The sequence below is a fragment of the Schistocerca nitens genome, chromosome 2 (assembly GCF_023898315.1).
Source record: "Schistocerca nitens isolate TAMUIC-IGC-003100 chromosome 2, iqSchNite1.1, whole genome shotgun sequence".
Taxonomy (NCBI): domain Eukaryota; kingdom Metazoa; phylum Arthropoda; class Insecta; order Orthoptera; family Acrididae; genus Schistocerca; species Schistocerca nitens.
The window spans coordinates 714,987,455-715,006,520 of NC_064615.1; the positions used below are offsets into that span (position 1 = coordinate 714,987,455).

Sequence of the window (19,066 nt, forward strand, 5' to 3'; positions counted from 1 at the left end):
GAACGCGGTATGTCGTCGATTAACATTTCACATTTTTGAAACGTAAAACTACTCAGGCACTTGAATTTTCCCCATAACATCGTCCTTGTACTCTGTTTTCAACATTTCAGGAGTTCCTGTTCCACTTTTTCCGAGCAAATCAGCCATTGCAAAAAAGACAATCATACAGAACAGTGCCAAAACAAGTCGTGAGCGTCTTCAGCGACGGCATTCGGCTGACTGACTTTGGAACATTCGCTGTATGCGATTCTAGCGGGAAAACGCAGTACTACAGAAACTCTTGCTAAAAGCTAAACTCCACCCGAACAGGCCATGAAGGCCTCACGATACGACCGGTCGTGTCATCCTCACCCCAGAGGGGTCACTAGATGCGAAGATGGAGGAGCATGTGGTCAGCACACCGCTCTCTCGGCAGTATGTCAGTTTACGAGACCGGAACCGCTGCTTCTCTATCAAGTAGCTCCTCAGTTTACCTCAGAAGAGCTAAGTGCACCCCGCTTGCCAACAGTGCTCCGTAGACCGGATGTTCACCCATCCAAGTGCTAGCCCAGCCCGACAGCGCGTTAACTTCGGTTATCTGACGGGAACCGGCGTTACTACAGAAGCTCTGCCCATCTGAACGTCACTTCGGTTTCTTTTGTGCACCCCTTCGTACGCCCAGTGAGTGGCGTGCAGTCAATGAGTTAAAACATATTTCCTCTGTTAATTCTACTTATACGAGGTGTGGCTAGAAAAAAACCGGACTAGTACTGGTGAAACAATAAAACGAATGCAATAAGGCTGAAAGTCGCGTGGCCTGTCACGTGACTCTCGCTCCGCCTACTGCTCGAGTTTCTCTGCCTCCTGCACTCAGTCTGCCCGTGGCGTCTGTTTTAAGTAGTTGACGTTTTGTCTGTGCGTCGGAAAATGTTGAGTGTACAGAAAGAACAGCGTGTTAACATCAAATTTTGTTTCAAACTAGGAAAATCTGCAAGTGAAACGTTTGTAATGTTACAACAAGTGTACGGCGATGATTGTTTATCGCGAACACAAGTGTTTGAGTGGTTTAAACGATTTAAAGATGGCCGCGAAGACACCAGTGATGACACTCGCACTGGCAGACCATTGTCAGCAAAAACTGATGCAAACATTGAAAAAATCGGTAAACTTGTTCGACACTTTCCTTGTCAACTCCTGTTAACTCAGACACTGCTCTGATTGTTAAACGGCGATCTTGTCGAACAAGTTTACCGATTTTTTCAATGTTTGCATCAGTTTTTGCTGACAATGGTCTGCCAGTGCGAGTGTCATCACTGGTGTCTTCGCGGCCATCTTTAAATCGTTTAAACCACTCAAACACTTGTGTTCGCGATAAACAATCATCGCCGTACACTTGTTGTAACATTACAAACGTTTCACTTGCAGATTTTCCTAGTTTGAAACAAAATTTGATGTTAACACGCTGTTCTTTCTGTACACTCAACATTTTCCGACGCACAGACAAAACGTCAACTACTTAAAACAGACGCCACGGGCAGACTGAGTGCAGAAGGCAGATGAAACTCGAGCAGTAGGCGGAGCGAGAGTCACGTGACAGGCCACGCGACTTTCAGCCTTATTGCATTCGTTTTATTGTTTCACCAGTACTAGTCCGGTTTTTTTCTAGCCACACCTCGTATATTTACGTTAGACTCTCCCAGAAGAGTCCGCATCTCGTTGTCGTGCGGTAGCGTTCTCGCTTCCCACGCCCGGGTTCCCGGGTTCGATTCCCGGCGGGGTCAGGGATTTTCTCTGCCTCGTGATGGCTGGGTGTTGTGTGATGTCCTTAGGTTAGTTAGGTTTAAGTAGTTCTAAGTTCTAGGGGACTGATGACCATAGCTGTTAAGTCCCATAGTGCTCAGAGCCATCTCCCAGAAGAACTGAAATTGTTAAAGGAGTGGTCCGTTTTTAATGGACCATTTTACGTAATCAAATAATGATGAAAATAGTGTGCGACAGCTAGGGAACACAATAGCAGACAAACTTCGCAAGTAGCAGTGGGTTACTGTGAAAGCAGCTTTTAGAGTTGAGCTTTGCTGAAGGGGTCATGAACGGCTGCTAGGAGATCACAGAGAGAGTGAATCAGCATTTGCACCACTGCACGACCTATTAAACTAGCAATCTCACGCATAGACCTACGAACTGAAAGATATCCCACGTGGTGCCCCGAATTAGTGAGAGAGATAATCAGCAAGGGAGGGGGAAGGGGAAGGGATAAGCTGAAGCTGGCTGGCGACAGTGGCGCCAAACCACCGGCGGCCTTATAACGCACAGGCTGATCGTAGCTGCCGGCAGTCAGCAGACTACTTTGTATTGTTTGGCGCATGCGCAGCTCGCTGAGCGTTACACGTCTGGTAAGGATTTCGCAGCGCCGGCAGAAGGACATTCAAGTATTACAAACTTTTCACGCGTTCCACACTGATTATGTCCCGTCTAGTTGGTTTGTTAAGGAGAATGTTACTGTCTTCGGTTTATGAATGTGAGGAATTACTCTGAACTTTACAACGATTTTCTCTAGTTTCTGTGGCAGCATTCAGTTCCATGCACGGACAGTATGGTTTCTTCCCAACAGCACTTTCATAATATGGTTACTCATTTTTATCTTCCACTGGGAGAGGAGGGCTCTCAAATTTATTTAAGTGGGTGTCTTTCGGATTTTACACTGCAATTAGTAGTCAGGTTACGTATTTTCCCTTCTGTATGAGAAATATTTTATCTGAGAAAAAAGCTTATATAAACCCTTAAACGTATTTTAGAGAAGCAAAGCACAAAGTTTATCAATCATCTGAGGCGAATAATAAATAATTATCCCATTTTCTGCCACTTTTCATATTTTATGTCCATCACACCACGTTTTTTGTATACCTTTTCGTTGCACTGTACACACATTGTTTCTGTTCTGTTGTTTTTATGCTTACACATGTGTAATAAATTCCAGGTTTTTTTAAGTTCCTCCGTTTGCGATTCTTCGCACCTTTACCTCGTCAAGAAGACGTGAATTTCCTCGGGGTCATGTTTCACACAACACTCGTCGTTTCAAGCGTTCTTCCATTCAAACAAGAGCGAGGCGTTTCAGAAAATCCGTGTAGCCTATTATCAGGGTTGTTAAGTTGCAAAATGCTGACTGTTTGATGTTACTTTTATGGTTTTCTGTTTCGACAATTTCATTTTCCGTCTCGGTATCAGAAGAATCTGATCCATTTTCTTTTTATAAATATCGCCTTATTTCCTACTCAATGTCTTCAGGACACAAAATTTAATGGAACTTGTCCAGCAAGTTATGTTTCGCCATAACATACAAATTTTTCGATCTTGATTAAAATAACCGTAAAAATTAAACTAGGTTTATGTCTAAATAAACAGAGCACCCCTTGTAGTGCTACAGACAGAACTAGTGAAGTGCACCATAACAGGTTCGAATCCACGTGCTGAATTGATAATTGTTGCCTGGTACTCCGGCTAACACGATTGCTGTATAGACCAGAGGTTATAAAATGTTTTGCACCTACCGACCCTTAAATGTAATGGAAAGCCATCACGTTTCATTGCTGTTTATGTAGATGCTTTTATTAGCTTTGCATAGAGGCAAGTGTGCCTTTCCTGTCCAATAATTTAAATGATTATTTAGTCCACTTCTTATTAATTGATTATGTTGGCAGTACAAACCCATACCAAATAAATTTAAGACGGCTGTTCCAAAGTAAAGGAAGAACGTTAATTTTCCTATTGATGTATCCAGTTTCATACTATTTCATTCAAAGTCGATGTCTAAATCTTATGGTGTTATAGCAAATATCTGAGCAATTCAAAATATACGTTTGTTTCATAGGGAAAAAAAAGTTTAATAAAATGGAGTATCATGCTCGAAATGGCTACTCTTCTTTCAAAATAGTCTACTTTTATATCGCAAAACCTGTCCAGATAATGTTGCCAGGGATCAACTGTTGTTACGTTCAAATGTTCCTTAAAAAAATAGTTTTTATGAGCGCAGAAAGGAGAATTGTAATTCTGAATTACATTAATTTCACCGCCTTCACAACCTCCTGCAAAAGATCTTGCCACTGCCTCTATTGTTTGAGACCTAAAAAGTTTCCGCAGTTACTATAGGATAGGATCTCACGCTTCCCAAGTACACAATGCGTCACCAGTACAAAGTCGAAAAGATTACACGACGCACTGAATTCTTTACCCCAAAGGTTTAGATTAAAACAACGCTAGCGACAGTTAGGACGTACGACAGCAAAACTTAATGCATAATACACAATGAACGGATGTACAGATTGCGTTACAGCTGAAATAAAAGCCGTAACGACACCAAACATCTGCATGAACTGTTGACAAGAATTTACGTCCACACTCACAAGGGAAGAGCCCCAATTAGGACGGTTAAAACCTCATAAAATTCACGCTGAAGTACGCATACGCGTCTGTTCTGCTTCCCGTTAAGGACATTTATCTGTAATTCTCTGCGTTTATGTTCAGTCGACACTTGAAGGTTAACGAATCCAACAACTTCGAGTCGCGTAAAGAACGTAACAAACAATTACTATCAATATATCAGCAAGTGCCATAAACGACGTATTATTTTTCATGACAGTTGCGTTACCTTCAGTCAATAAACTGTCCACGTTGTTGGGTTTGATTACTGTGGAGTCTTTAATATCAGATACGAACGTACAAGATCCAACTTGTGTAAAATACCAACACCCATCCACCATACGATATTACATAAACTACGTGCTACACAATCAGAATCACTAATGAAAGAAATTCGTGGACCGGTTAGGTAATAATGAAAGATGTTGCTAATGCCTTTTGTCAGACCTGCGTTCTCTTAAGGGGGGTAGGACGTCAAACGGACCGCCTTGGAGCAGGAGAGGCACCACAGGACATTTTAATTTCCGCTGTCTATACTTTTACAAGTAAATTCATAAAACTTTGTCAGCATGACCAGGAAGGATTCAGGATTCACACTCGTAGCAGTGAAAGTTCAAAAACATAACAAAATATTTTTTTTACATGTGAAATTTCATCATTTTTCACTTACTGTTGGCTGCATTTGTTGTTATAGGTACACTTTTCTTCATAAGTAAGAGAGACTGTTCGATGAATGTTGCGCAGCATACAAACCTTACAGGTGTCTGAAACTCTTGAATATATTTAATTTATGAAAAAATGAATGAGCTGTTACGTTTTAAACTTTATGTTTAGAAAAAACTCAAATTTTGTAGTTAATTATCTGTTTTTAATAGATTTGGAAAATTCTAGAGTTTTATACACCTGTAAGTATGGTTTGTATGCTGTGCAAAATTCATCAAAGAATCTCTCTTACTTGTGAAGAAAAATGTACCTATAGCAACAAATGCAGCCAATAGTAAGCGAAAAAATGATGAAATTTCACATGTAAAAAAATTATTTTGTTATGTTTTTGAACTTTCACTGCTATGAGTGTGAATTCCGAATGCTTCCTGATCATGCTGACAAAGTTTTATTAATTTATTTGTAAAAGTATAGACAGTAGAAAATAAAATGTCCTGTGGTGCCTCTCCTGCTCTCCAAGTCGGCCCGTTTGACGTCCTACCCCCCTTAAAAGTGGAAACAATGAGATAAGATTTTCGTCCGTATCAAACCCAGTATCAACATCACGGTCTCCCATCGTGAGTTCTGTGGACGAATTATTGCTGGAGTTCCAGGTCAGTGCATTTCATAGCATTGCACCACATCAGATTTCCTTACAAATCATTCATGCTAAGGTTCCCTGTGATCCTCAACTTTTTCCTTGCAGATGATTTTCCTAAGATTGTGCAACGTATCCACACCACTGACATTAAAAACTGGTCTATACGAAGTCACTGAACGTTTATCACATAGGGTAGAGGCATTGCACTCATCGCTGTTGATAGGGCCGCGCCAGTTATAACCTGTTAGAAGGCGGAATTAATACTCTCATGTGTACTGAACAAAGAGTTATGTTTTAGCTTTGTTAAGTTACAGGTTAAGTCTTACAAAGGAAAACCACTAATAATAACGCTATTTATGAAAAACAAATGGCCCTGGTATCGGTTTCGAACTGACAGGTTTATTCTCAGCCAACTGTTGTCTTTTAAACTGACATTTAGCTTATGCTGCACGTGTGAAGTTGGCTGTTTCTCGCTGTGGCGAAAGCTCCTTGTCTGTTTTTATAACAGTTAATCTGGATTTTTCCACAGCCACAGTCCCATAACGCCAGTTTTCGTCAACATAGAACATGCTCTGTTCGTAGTGTCTCAAAAAATGGACTTTTCTTGTCTCTTTTGATTAAATGGTTGTAGTTCTTAAAGATCTTCACATACCAGCTATATGTGAAACAACCATAATAATCGGTGATAAATTGTAACTATTTACTTTGTCAAACACTTTTTCCTCTCTCAATCCTCTACTACTCCAAATTAGCTGTTACACTGAGCTTCAGCTTTCTAACTTATTTTGGCGTTCGCAAACATAAATAAATAAATAAATTTGAGGTTAGCAATCATCAAAAAAATTACATTCATGAGAGATAATCTTAACAAAAGTGATACAGATAATCGTAAACTCTGTATCGCTTAGTTACTTTCAAGGATGTATAATCAAACGTTGAGCGTGTTCGACATATAAGCGTATAATTCGAAGACAGATCAATAGCCGAAAGCTTATCGTTCACTCGGATGTCTAAACCATAAGAAATGAAGACAGACGTCAAAAAGACTGCACACCAGTGAAGGACAACATCTGAGAATCGAAAGTTAAGCAATAATAAGTTAAAGTCTGTGTCTCGCCTAACTTCTAAGATCCCTTCCTGAACAAACATCGTATCGTTGTTGGTGTGGTCTTCAGCCGGAAAACTGCTTTGATACAGTTCTACACGCTACTCTATCCTGTACAAACCTCTTCATCTTCGAATAACAACTGTAACCCACATCCTTTTGAACCTGCTTGCTGTATTCACCTCTTGATCTTCCTCTACGATTTTTACCCCCCACTTTTCTCCAATACTAAACTGGTGACCCCTTCAGAACGTATCTAGTGGAGCCAAGTCAAGTTACGCCACAATTTTTTTTCCTACCCACTGCTCCTCCTAATACTCAGCATTTTATCCAGCACCACGTTTCAAAAGCTTCTATTCTCTTCTTGCCTGAACTGTTTATTGTCTACATTTCACTGCCATACAGATGGTTCAAATGGCTCTGAGCACTATGCGACTTAACTTCTGAGGTCATCAGTCCCCTAGAACTTAGAACTACTTAAACATAACTAACCTAAGGACATCACACACATCCATGCCCGAGGCAGGATTCGAACCTGCGACCGTAGCGGTCGCGCGGTTCCAGACTGTAGCGCCTAGAACCGCTCGGCCACTCCGACCGGCTCACTGCCATACACTCTAATCAAATGCCTTCAGAAAATACTTCCTAACACTTACATCTATATTCGATGTTAATAAACTTCTCTCCTTCAGAAAGAAGCCTGCACTTTATATCGTCTCTGCTTCAGCCATCATCTGTTATTTTACGGTCCGAATAGTAAAACTCATCTACTACTTTCAGCACCTCGTTTCTTAATCTGGCCGCGCGGGGCAGCTCCTCGGTATGAGGCGCCTTGCCACAGTTCGCGCGGCTCCCCCCGTCGGAGGTTCGAGTCCTGTCTCGAGCATGGTTGTGTTGTCCTTAGCGTAAGTTAGTTTAAGTTAGATTAAGTAGTGTGTAAGCCTAGGAACCGATGACCTCAGTGGTTTGGTTCCATAGGAACTTACCACAAATTTCCAATTTTCGTAATTCCCTCAGCGTCGCCTGATGTAATTCGACTACATTGCTTTACCCTTGTTTTTTATGTTAATCTTGTATCCTCCATTCAAGACACTGTCCGTTCAACTACTCTTCCAAGTTCTTTGCTGTCTCTGACATTGCCATCGGCAAACCTCAAAGTTTTTGTATCTTCTCCCTGAACTTCAATTCCTACTCCAATTTTTTTCTTTTGTTTCCTTTTCTGCTTACTCAGTTTATAGATTGAATAACATCAGCGATAGCTTGCCTCACTCCATTCTTGGCCACTGTTTCCCTTTCACCCACCTCAACTCTTTTAACGGCCATCTGGTTTCTGCTCAAGTTGTATATAATCTTTTGCTCCCTCCATTTCAGAATTACAGAACGTGTATTCTAGTCGACATTGACAAGAGCTTTCTCCAAACCTACAAATGCTATAAACATAGGTTTGCCTTTCCTTATCTTATCTTCTACGATAAGTCATAGGGTCAATATAGCCTTGGCAGTTCCCACCATTCTCTGGAATCCTAGCTGATCTCCATCGAAGTCGGCTTCTACAGGTGTTTCAGTTCTTCTGTAAAGAATTCGTGTCAGTATTTTGTCAACATGACTTATTAAACTAATAATTTGTTAGTTTTCACACTTGTCATCAACTGAATTCTTTGGAACTGGAATTGTTACATTCTTCTTGGAGTCTGAGGGTAAGTCGTCTCTCTCATACACCTTGCACGCCAGGTGGAAGAGTTTTGTCATGGCTGGCTCTCCCAAGGCTGTCAGTAGTTCTGATGGAATGTCGTCTACTGATCAGTCCTTGTTTCGACTTAGGTCTTTCGGTGCTCTGTCAGATTCTTTTCGGAGTATCATATCTCCCATCTCATCTTCATCTACACCTCTTTCATTTCTATAATATTGCCTTCAGGTTCATCCCTCTTGTATAGATCCTCTACATACTCCGTCCACCTTACAGCTTTCCCTTCTTCGCTTAAGACTAATTTCCCATATGAGTTCTTGATATTCATTCAAGTGCTCCTCTTTTCGACAATGGCCTCAATTATATGCTGGATGTATTTCAATCTCTGTCCTCCTCTACAGTTTTTGCCGTCTACTGCTTCCTCTTGTACCATGAAAGTCAGTCCCTGATGTCTTAACACATGTCCTATCATCCTGTCCTTTCTCCCTGTCACTCTTTTCCACATATTCCTTTCCTCTCCGATTCTGCGCAAAACCTCCTCATTCCTTACCTTATCAGTCCACCTAATTTTCAGCATTCGTCTGTAGCACCACATCTCAAATGCTTCGATTCTCTTCTGTTCCAGCTTTCCCGCAGTCCATGTTTCACTACCATACAATGTTGTGCTCCAAATGTATATTCTCAGAAATTTCCTACTCAAATTAAGGCCTATTTTTGATACTATTAGTCCTCTCTTGACTCAGAAATCCCTTTTTGCCAGTGCTGGTCTGCTTTTTATGTCCTCTTTGCTCCGTCTGTCATTGGTTATTTTGCTGCCTATGTAGCAAATTCCTTAACTTGATCTACTTCGTGACCATCAATCCTGATGTTAAGTTTCTCGCTGTTCTCATTTCTGCTACTTCTCATTACTTTCGTCTTTCTACGATTTACTCTCAATCCATATCCTGTACTGATTAGATTGTCCATTCCATTCAGCAGATTCACTTTCACTCAGCATAGTAATGTCATCAGCGAATCGTATCACTGAATTTTAATTCCACTCCTGATCCCTTCTTTTTTTCTGTCATTGCTTCTTCGATGTACAGATTGAACAGTAGGGGCGAAAGATTACATCCTTGTCTTACACTCTGTTTAATCCGAGCATTTTGTTCTTGGTCTTCCACTATTGGTACATATTGCGTATTACCCGCAACCGCAACGTCAGAATTGCCTCTCTGGTGCCTTTACCTTTCCTAAAGACAAACTGTTCGTCATCTAACACATCCTCAATTTTCCTTTCCAGTCTTCTGTATTTTATTCTTGTCAGCAACTAGGATGCTTGAGCTGGTAGGCTGATTGCGCGATAATTCTCGCACTTCTCAGCTTTTGCAGTCCTCGGAATTGTGTGGAAACTTTTTTTCCGAAAGTCAGAGGGTATATTGGCTTACTCATATATTCTACACACTAACGTGAATAGTCATTTTGTTGCCACTTCTCCTAATGATCGTAAAAATTCTGATGGAATGTTATCGATTCCTTCTGCCTTATTTGATCTGAAGTCCTCCGAAGCTCTTTTAAACTCTAATACTGGATCCGTTTCTTCTTCCATCACGTCAGACAAATCTTCCCCCTCATGGATCCCTTCAATGTACTCTTCCACCTGTCCGCTCTCTCCTCTGCATTTAACAATATAATTCCTGAAACTTCCTGGCAGATTAAAACTGTGTGCCGGACCGAGAGTCGAACTCGGGACCTTCGCCTTTCGCGGGCAAGTGCTCTACCAACTGAGCTAACCAAGCACGACCCACGACTCGTCCGCACAGATTCAGTTCTGCCAGTACCTCGTCTCCTACTTTCCAAATCTGTGAGGACGGGTCGTGAGTCCTGCTTGGGTAGCTCAGTTGGCCCTCGAACTCGAACACGTTGCTTGGGCGCGGCGGCGGGATGGCCAGGCTGCGGGTGGGTGTCGACCCCTGCCCTACCCGTCGTCCTGCTCCTGCAGCGGTTCCCATTAAAAAAAAAAAAAAAAAGTTGGTAGAGCACTTGCCCGCGAAAGGCAAAGGTCCCGAGTTCGAGTCTCGGTCCGGCATACAGTTTTAATCTGCCAGGAAGTTTCATATCAGCGCACACTCCGTTGCAGAGTGAAAATCTCATTCTGGAAATATAATTCCTGTTGCACTCTTTTTTTTACCACCCTTGCTTTTAATTTCACCGAAGGCTCTTTTGACTTTTCTGTATGTTAAGTCAGTCCTTCCGACTCTCATTTCATTTTCGGTTCTTTTTTTTTTTTTTGCATTTTTCATGCAACTATTTAATCTTAACTTCCGTTCACTTCCTGTTTATTTAATTCCTCAGCGACTCCTGGATTTTCCTGAACATTTTTGTACTTCCTCCTTTCACCAATGAGCTGAAGTATTTCTCCTGTTACCTATGGTTTCTTTGCAGTTACCTTCTTTCTACCTATGTTTTCCTTTCCAGCTTCTGTGATTGCCCTTTTTAGAGATGTCCATTCCTCTTCAACTGTAATGCCTGCTGGACTATTCTTTTGTTGCTGTATCTACAGCTTGAGAGAACTTCAAGTGTTTCGCGTCATTCCTTAGTACTTCTGTATCCCACTTCTTTGCACATAGATTCTTCTTGACTAATCTTTTAAACTTCAGCCTACTCTTTATCACTACTACATTATGATCCGAGTCTGTATCTGCTCCTGGGTACGCCTTACAATCCAGAATCTGACTTCGGAATCTCTGTCTGACCATGATGTAATGTAACTGTAATCTTCCCGTATCACCCGGCATTTTCCAAGTATACCTCCACCTCTTGTGATTCTTGAACAGAGTATTCGCTATTATTAGCTGACATTTATTACAGAACTCTATTATTCTTTCTCCTCTCTCATTCCTTGTCATAAGGCCATATTCTCCTGTACCCTTTACTTCTGCTCCTTCCCCTACAACTGCATTCCAGTCCCCCATGACTATTAGATTTTCATTTCACTTTACGTATTGTATTATCTTTTCAATATCCTCATATGCTATCACTGTCTCTTCATCTTCAGCTTTCGACGTCGTCATGTATACCTGAACTATCGTTGTCGGTGTTGGTTTGCTGAAGATTCTGTTAAGAATGGCCCTATCACTGAACTGTTCACAGTAACACACTCTCTACCCTGCCTTTCCATTCATAACGATTTCTACTCCCGTTACACCATTCTCTGCTGTTGTTCATATTACCGAGTTCTCATCTGACCAGAAATCCTTGTCATCTTTCCATTTCACTTCAGTGACCACTACTATATCTAGATCAAGCCTTTGCATTTCCTTTTTTACATTTTCTAGCTTCCGTACCACATTCAAGCTTCTGACATTTCACGGCGCGATTCGTAGAACGTTATCCTTTCGTTGATTATTCAATCTTTTTCTCATGGTCGTCTCTTCCTTGGCATTCCCGGCCGGGTTGGGGAATTTCTCTGCCCGGGGACTGAGTGTTTGTGTTGTCCTCATCATTTCATCATCGTCATTTGTCAAAGTGGCTAAAATTGGACTGTGTACAGATTAGGACTTTGTACGGGCGGTGATGACTGTGTAGTTGAGCGCCGCACAAACCAACCATCATCATCATTCCCCTTGGCCGTCCCTTCCCGGAGATCCGAATAGGGGACTATTCCGGAATCTTTTGCCAATGGAGAGACCATCATGACACTTTATCAATTACAGATCACATGCCCTGTGGATACACGTTACGTGTCTTTAATGCAGAGGTTTCCATTGCCGTCTGCATCCTCATGTCGATGATCATTGCTGATTTTTCCGCCTTTAGGGGCAGTTTCCCACCCCAAGGGCAAGAGAGTGCCTTAAATCTCTGTCCGCTCCTCCGCCATCTTTGATAAGGCCGTTGGCAGAAGAGGGTGACTTCTTATGCCGGAAGTCTTCGGCGGCCAATGCTGATTATTAATCAAAATTGAAGCAGTGTCGGGTGTTATTATATAACATGGGGTGACCAGTATCCAAGCAATGTTCGGCAATAGCAGATCTACTTGGCTGCTGTAATCGTGTGTGCCGTTTATGCTCAGTACATCGGTCCTCCACGGTCCTGATAGTTCGACCAATATATGTCATGCCGCAGCTACAAGGAATACGATATACACCCGCCTTACGCAGTCCAAGATTGCTTGGATACTCGTCACTCCATGTTATATAATAAAACCGAGATATTGGCATTCACGTTCAGCTATTGGGACAGTGTTATTAGGGAGGCAGTTGAGATTAAATTAGCGAGCAACCTCGTTAACAGGGATGGAGGTTTCTGTTTAAACTCTGTTTGGAATCCGGCTCTCTCCCTTGTCAAAAAACAGAGGGACAGACTCAATGCTACCTCACCTGCGAATTCATAGTCTCACTATCGACAGCTCTGACTTTGGTCATCTTTGGTGGCACTAGTGTTCAGTGTGTGTGTGATCTTTCCTGCTTCAGTCCGAGAACCGAGGTTTTAAATTTGCATGTACGCCGCCTGTCCGTTGCAGTTTGCCTTGAAAATGGCGGGGTGTTCTCCCGCCGATATATCGGCGGTCGCTGAAAGTGTTAACTGGCTGAATTCCCGGAAGTTACTTGAAAGTTGTATACGCCAGGAGAAACTCAGGTCTCAAGCTGATTCTGTTAATACTAAGTCTCTTCAAGGACTTGAACGAGCACATTCTCCAGGTGTCGAAAACCATCACGAATAAAATACAGAGAGGCTGGGAGTTTGCCGAGGTCAGTGTTCGTTTCGGACAGATCGACAAGCATCAGCTGATTAATCTTCATCTCTATCAGGATAACGAGAAGATGTTTCGAATGTTACAGAGAACATAAGAAGTACCGATCAAAACTTAATTCTCCCCATCTCCTCCCCCCACCCCCCCTCCAACAACCGAATTCCAAGGATTGAAACATCTACCGACGTATGATGACTTGCAGCTAGCATCTGGCACAGCGACTCATTGGCCTCGACCATGGTAGTGCTGTAGTGATACCAAACGTAGTCCAAATATATCCTCAACAGGTGTGTGTTGCAGGCGGATATAAACACGAGAGCTTGTGATCCCATATAATCACTGATAACAGACACCATCCTGCCACTGAATAATATTTTGCAACATTTTATGTCACCGTCCCAGAAATGTTTACTCACTGCCTCCCCATCTCAGCGCGCCTTCCCAAAATATCGCTCCCTGCCGATATGGCTCACTGCGTGATGCAACGCAGCAGCAAGCTTGCGTGGCTGGCGGCTGGACAGAGCGCGTGCGGAGACGACAGCGGCCTTCGTGCCGATGCAGGCTGATTAGCGACCAGCTGCGTATCTATTGTACACAGCGCTCCACAAGAGGCCCTCTCCAGCACGGACACTCTCAACGAACATCGCGATAGATACCCTTCGGCTGCACCGCGTTTATGACTGTTAATATTAGCAGATAACGAGTTCCTACATTACATCATTTTTAACGTACGTCAATGGCGTACCGGAATATCTGGCGATTTTCTTAGTCATTCATTGTCTCTGATCACTACTGTTTTCAGTATTGAGAAAAAACAATAACTTATTCACAAGCGCTGAAAACAGTATGAAACATTAAGAATAATAAATTGAAAATACAACATATGGAAGGAATTTCTGATTAGGTCTTGCATCTTTTTCTATCTCTGAGCTTGTCCCTCCATCTCTATCTCTATGTGCCGCAATCTCGTGCATGGTCAGGGTGGAGACCCACTTTCTTTAGGTCTACATGGAGGGGATCTAACATACGTTACTTCGATCTTCCAAAAGGTATTTAATCATCGACTTGCAACGGCAACCAGTGTTCAGCTCCATCTACTCGATCCGTATCCGTCCCCCACTTAAACGATGGTTGTCACTCCGGCCTTTCCTCATATTTCATCAGTTTTTTAGGTCAGTAAGGCCAAATATCCACCGAATCATTTTGGTTTCCATAACTGCAATACGATGTTTACTTCTTTTATTGCGTCCCTATGCCCTGCACAGAACAATGTAACTGGTCTGATTGCAGAGCAATACACCAGTTGATCAAAGAGTCAGCATAAATTTGAAAACTGAATAAATCACGGAATAATGTAGAGAGGTACAAATTGACACACATGCTTGGAATGACATGGGGTTTTATTAGATCCAAAGAAATAAAAAAGTTCAAAAAATGTCCGACAGATGGCGCTTCATCTGATCCGAATAGCAATAATTAGCATAACAAAGTAAGACAAAGCAAAGACGATGTTCTTTACAGGAAATGCTCAATATGTCCACCATCATTCCTCAACAATAGCTGTAGTCGAGGAATAATGTTGCGAACAGCATTGTAAAGCATGTCCGGAATTATGGTGAGGCATTGGCGTCGGATGTTGTCTTTGAGCAGCCCTAGAGATGTCGGTCGATCACGATACACTTGCGACTTCAGGTAACCCCAAATCCAATAATCGCACGGACTGAGGTCTGGGGACCTGGGAGGCCAAGCATGACGAAAGTGTCGGCTGAGCACACGATCATCACCAAACGACGAGCGCAAGAGATCTTTCACGCGTCTAGCAATATGGGATGGTTCTAATAAAATCCCATGTCATACCAAGCATGTGAGTCAATTTTTACCCCTGTATCTACATTATTCCGTAGTTTATTAAGTTTATACTGACTTTTTGATCACCCTGTATTTTCGACATGAGACGTCGGTATCTGGTTAGCACAAAGTGCGCCAATCATTGTCCGCCTTTTTAGCGCCATATTTCTAATGCTGTGTGTCATTTGGCGAGCGAATGAGCCGTCGGCAGCTATATTTGAGCCAAGGTATGACCTGTCGGCAGCGGTTTTTGAGAAAAGGTACTTCATAATATCTTTGGTAGACCTATACCATCTCTAACGGCTGATTTAAATGACAGAAGTGATACAGGAAATGGGCGACAGACTTAGAGCTTAATTCTATCCAAATAGCAATCTACACATATTATAAAAATGTGTTAAAGTTTATCTCTTCCTAAATTTCCGCTGTTCATGTAGTGAAACTTCCACATGAAGTGTAACGCTTTAATTTATTATTTCTTTACTACTTCCTCAATTCGCAACATATTTTGCTGCCAGTATCCACAAATACCACTCAACGTACCTACAAAAATATGTCACTGTAAGACACATAGTTCAGGAAATATGACGTCAAATACTGAGTTGCACGAAAACTGCCAGATCATGCACGACGTTTTAATTTATTATTTCTTTATCAACAACCCTATCCGCAACAAATTTCGCAGAAGTATCCACATATGTCGCTGTATACACCTAAAAAAATAATTATTATAGACCACATAGTCCAGGATATATGACTTCGTAAACACTGAGATGAATGAAAAACTGATGCCTCATGCAATTCGTTTTAATTTATTACTTCTCTCCTACAAACTCTATTCATAATGTATTTCCCAGACACTAGACAAATATACCACTGCATGTAGGTGCAAAATTATGTCAAAATAAGATACACAGTTCAGGATATACGACGCTATTAACATGGAGTTGCGTGAAAAAGGAACTGCAGAGTGAAATTCGCTAGAGATTCAGGTGAAATGTGTGTACAAATGTGTGAAATATTTAAAACACACAGGGTGTTAAAAAGAGTGTCGAATACTTTGAAAGGTGGTAGTGCTCATCGAGTCAAGAAAAATAACTTCAAGAAACATGAGTTCAAAAAATGGTTCAAATGGCTCTGAGCACTATGGGACTCAACTGCTGAGGTCATTAGTCCCCTAGAACTTAGAACTAGTTAAACCTAACTAACCTAAGGACATCACAAACATCCATGCCCGAGTCAGGATTCGAACCTGCGACCGTAGCGGTCTTGCGGTTCCAGACTGCAGCGCCTTTAACCGCACGGCCACTTCGGCCGGCAAGAAACATGAGTCCGGAAATGCATATTTTCTGAGATAAACCCAATAAACGTAGGTCCGGAAGTGCATACTTTCTGCGATAAACACGTGTTTACAGGAGGTGTTCAACGTGGCTTCCATTCATGAGAATACACCCATTTGCCCTGCCACGCAAGGAATGACGCACCCTTTGAAGTATACTCGGTTTTTGTTGTACCTGCTGGCACGCACTGAAGACGGGACATCGCTGATCGGCGTGGCGTAGACCAATTCCTTCAACTGTTCCCATAACCAAAAGTCTAGCAGATTGAGGTAGGGGGACGAGCAGGCCCAACCCAGCGGCCAGAAATGACTGCGTCAGATGTTCGCACACATTTTGGCGGAAGTGTGCTGGTGCGCCTCATGCATGAACCACATTCGTGTTCGTTGCAGCAATGGCACAGCCTCCAGCAAGGTGGGTAATCATTAATGAGAAAGTCCAGATAATGCGCCCCAGTTAACCTTCGTGGTAGCAAGTACGGCCTATTAATCCATCGCCTAGTACGCCACCACATACGTTGATTGAGAATCGGTGTTGATGCCCTCTTTCCGGAATTGCTTGGGGATTTGCATTTGCCCATACACGTTGGCTATGGAAGTTCACAACACCCTCTCTTGTAAACCCTGCCTCACAGGTAAATAAAATCTTGGATGTGAACAGTGGATTTGCGGCACACTTGTGCAACACCGTTGACAGAACCACCGTCTGCATGATGATCCTGTGGTCTCAGGGCCTGAATGAGTTGTAGATGATATGGGTACAGCAACTGTTCATGAAGTACCCCCCCCCCCCCATATAATACAGTGAGACACGCCTTCTGCTGCTTCTAGTAGTCGCACTCCGGTCCAAGGCGTTTCTACCACCGAACATAGCACACGCTCCTCCATGTCAGGCGTGCGGACTGTCAGTCTTCCGAGGTGCTAGGGTACCAGTATCCCTCAAACGCTGGGAACGTCTGCTGAACAGCTTATCAGAGGGGACTCTACGCTGTGGATATTTCTCAGCGTACAGGTCACGGGCTCGCAGGTTACGTTCATTTGCTAAATGATAGCAGAATATCGTGTTCGCCATTTAACTTGTCGATAGTATGCTTCCATTGCTAAAAATTGGTGAAAGGGAGAAAATGTAAATATACTGTACCATTTGTACGTACAAACAGCGCAATAACAGTAAACACATGAGTAAATCCGCGTTTGGAAGAGGCTAAAACAGCATGATACGTATAAAGGTTTGACAGTACAGTGGAACCCCTCTAATACGACCTTGGATGGTCCGTCACTCCGGTTAGTCCGACCATGCTCAGGCTCGCGAGCCTCTGCCGACTTGTCACTGACTGGACGCCTCTCGGGCCATTGTTGTGGTGTCCATCCCTCTGCATATTTTTATACTGTACGTTATTGTGCAGTTTTATCCTTTGTTGGGATTAAAAAACGTCGTTGTTTGCTTTATTCCGTGTCCTCTACAGTACTTATTACTGTAGATTCATTGTGTGTGCAGTTGTCTGTTTGTCAACATGTCTGGATTCAAACGTAAACACGTAACTCTTTCACTAAATGAAAAATTAGCAGTGCTACAAAGACTGGAAGAAGGAGTATCACTCAAAAAATTGCAGAGGAACTGAATGTAGGTGTTACGACAATTAAGGATTGGAGGAAGAATCAGAAAGACATTGAATCCTATACAGTTACGATTGATGGTGAAAGCAGTCTGAAGAATCGCAAAACATTAGAAAAGCCTAAACTTGAACTGCTTCATAACGCATTGTGGATGGGGTTAAGTCAAGAAAGAAGGAAAGGAATTCCAATATCCGGGCCAATTCTCAAAGAAGAAGCGATAGTTTTGCACAAAAAACTGGAAGCCGAAAGTAAATTTGCTGCCAGTGAAGGCTGGACTGATTGTTGGATGTGTGTGATGTCCTTAGGTTAGTTAGGTTTAAGTAGTTCTAAGTGCTAGGGGACTGATGACCTTAGAAGTTAAGTCCCATAGTGCTCAGAGACATTTGAAACATTTGATAGTTGGAAAACTCGTCATGGTGTCCGATTTGTTTCTATTTCCGGTGAAAAACTATCTGCCGATGCCGCAGCTGCTAAGGAGTTTTATGTTCAGTTTCAAGAAATTGTAGAAGAAAATGAACTGTTACCCTGCCAAGTGTATAAAATCGACGAGACAGGGTTGAACTTTAAAATGTTGCCAACAAAAACGGTCGCAGTTTTCAAATGAATCCGTGGTAGGAACGAAACTTATAAAAGATACAGTAACAGTCATTCCTTGTAGCAACGCAGATGGTACCCACAAGCTCCCCTTGTTCGCCATTGGAAAATCTAAGAAGCCAGGGGCATTCAAAAACATAAACTTATCTTCCTTGCCGGTTTATTACCGCAATCAAAAATCTACTTGGATGGACTGCAACCTTTTTAAATCCTGGTTTTTCGACGAGTTTGTGTCATCGGTCGAAAGAGACTTGAAGCAAAAAAATCTGCCTGTTCGTGCTCTATTGCTGTTGGATAACGCACCATCACATCCATCTGAGGAAGATTTGGTGAAAGGGGGCATAAAAGCTCTCTTTCTGCCTCCTAATGTGACCTCACTCATCCAACCAATGGATCAGGGCGTTATCGAATGTTTAAAAAGGCGATATCGCAGAAAGTGTATCAGCTCA

The 19,066-nt window shown here is 42.4% G+C and overlaps 1 protein-coding gene across 1 annotated transcript in view; it reads left to right on the forward strand.

Annotated features, from left to right (window-relative positions):
* The first annotated feature begins 2,261 nt into the window (after positions 1-2,261).
* The window catches only part of LOC126236882 (homocysteine S-methyltransferase-like), a 69,874-nt gene continuing 53,069 nt past the window's right edge, over positions 2,262-19,066 (forward strand). The window contains exon 1 of the mRNA XM_049946510.1: positions 2,262-2,372. The gene's annotated coding sequence lies outside the window, so the exon portion shown is untranslated. The remainder of the gene's footprint in view (positions 2,373-19,066) is intronic.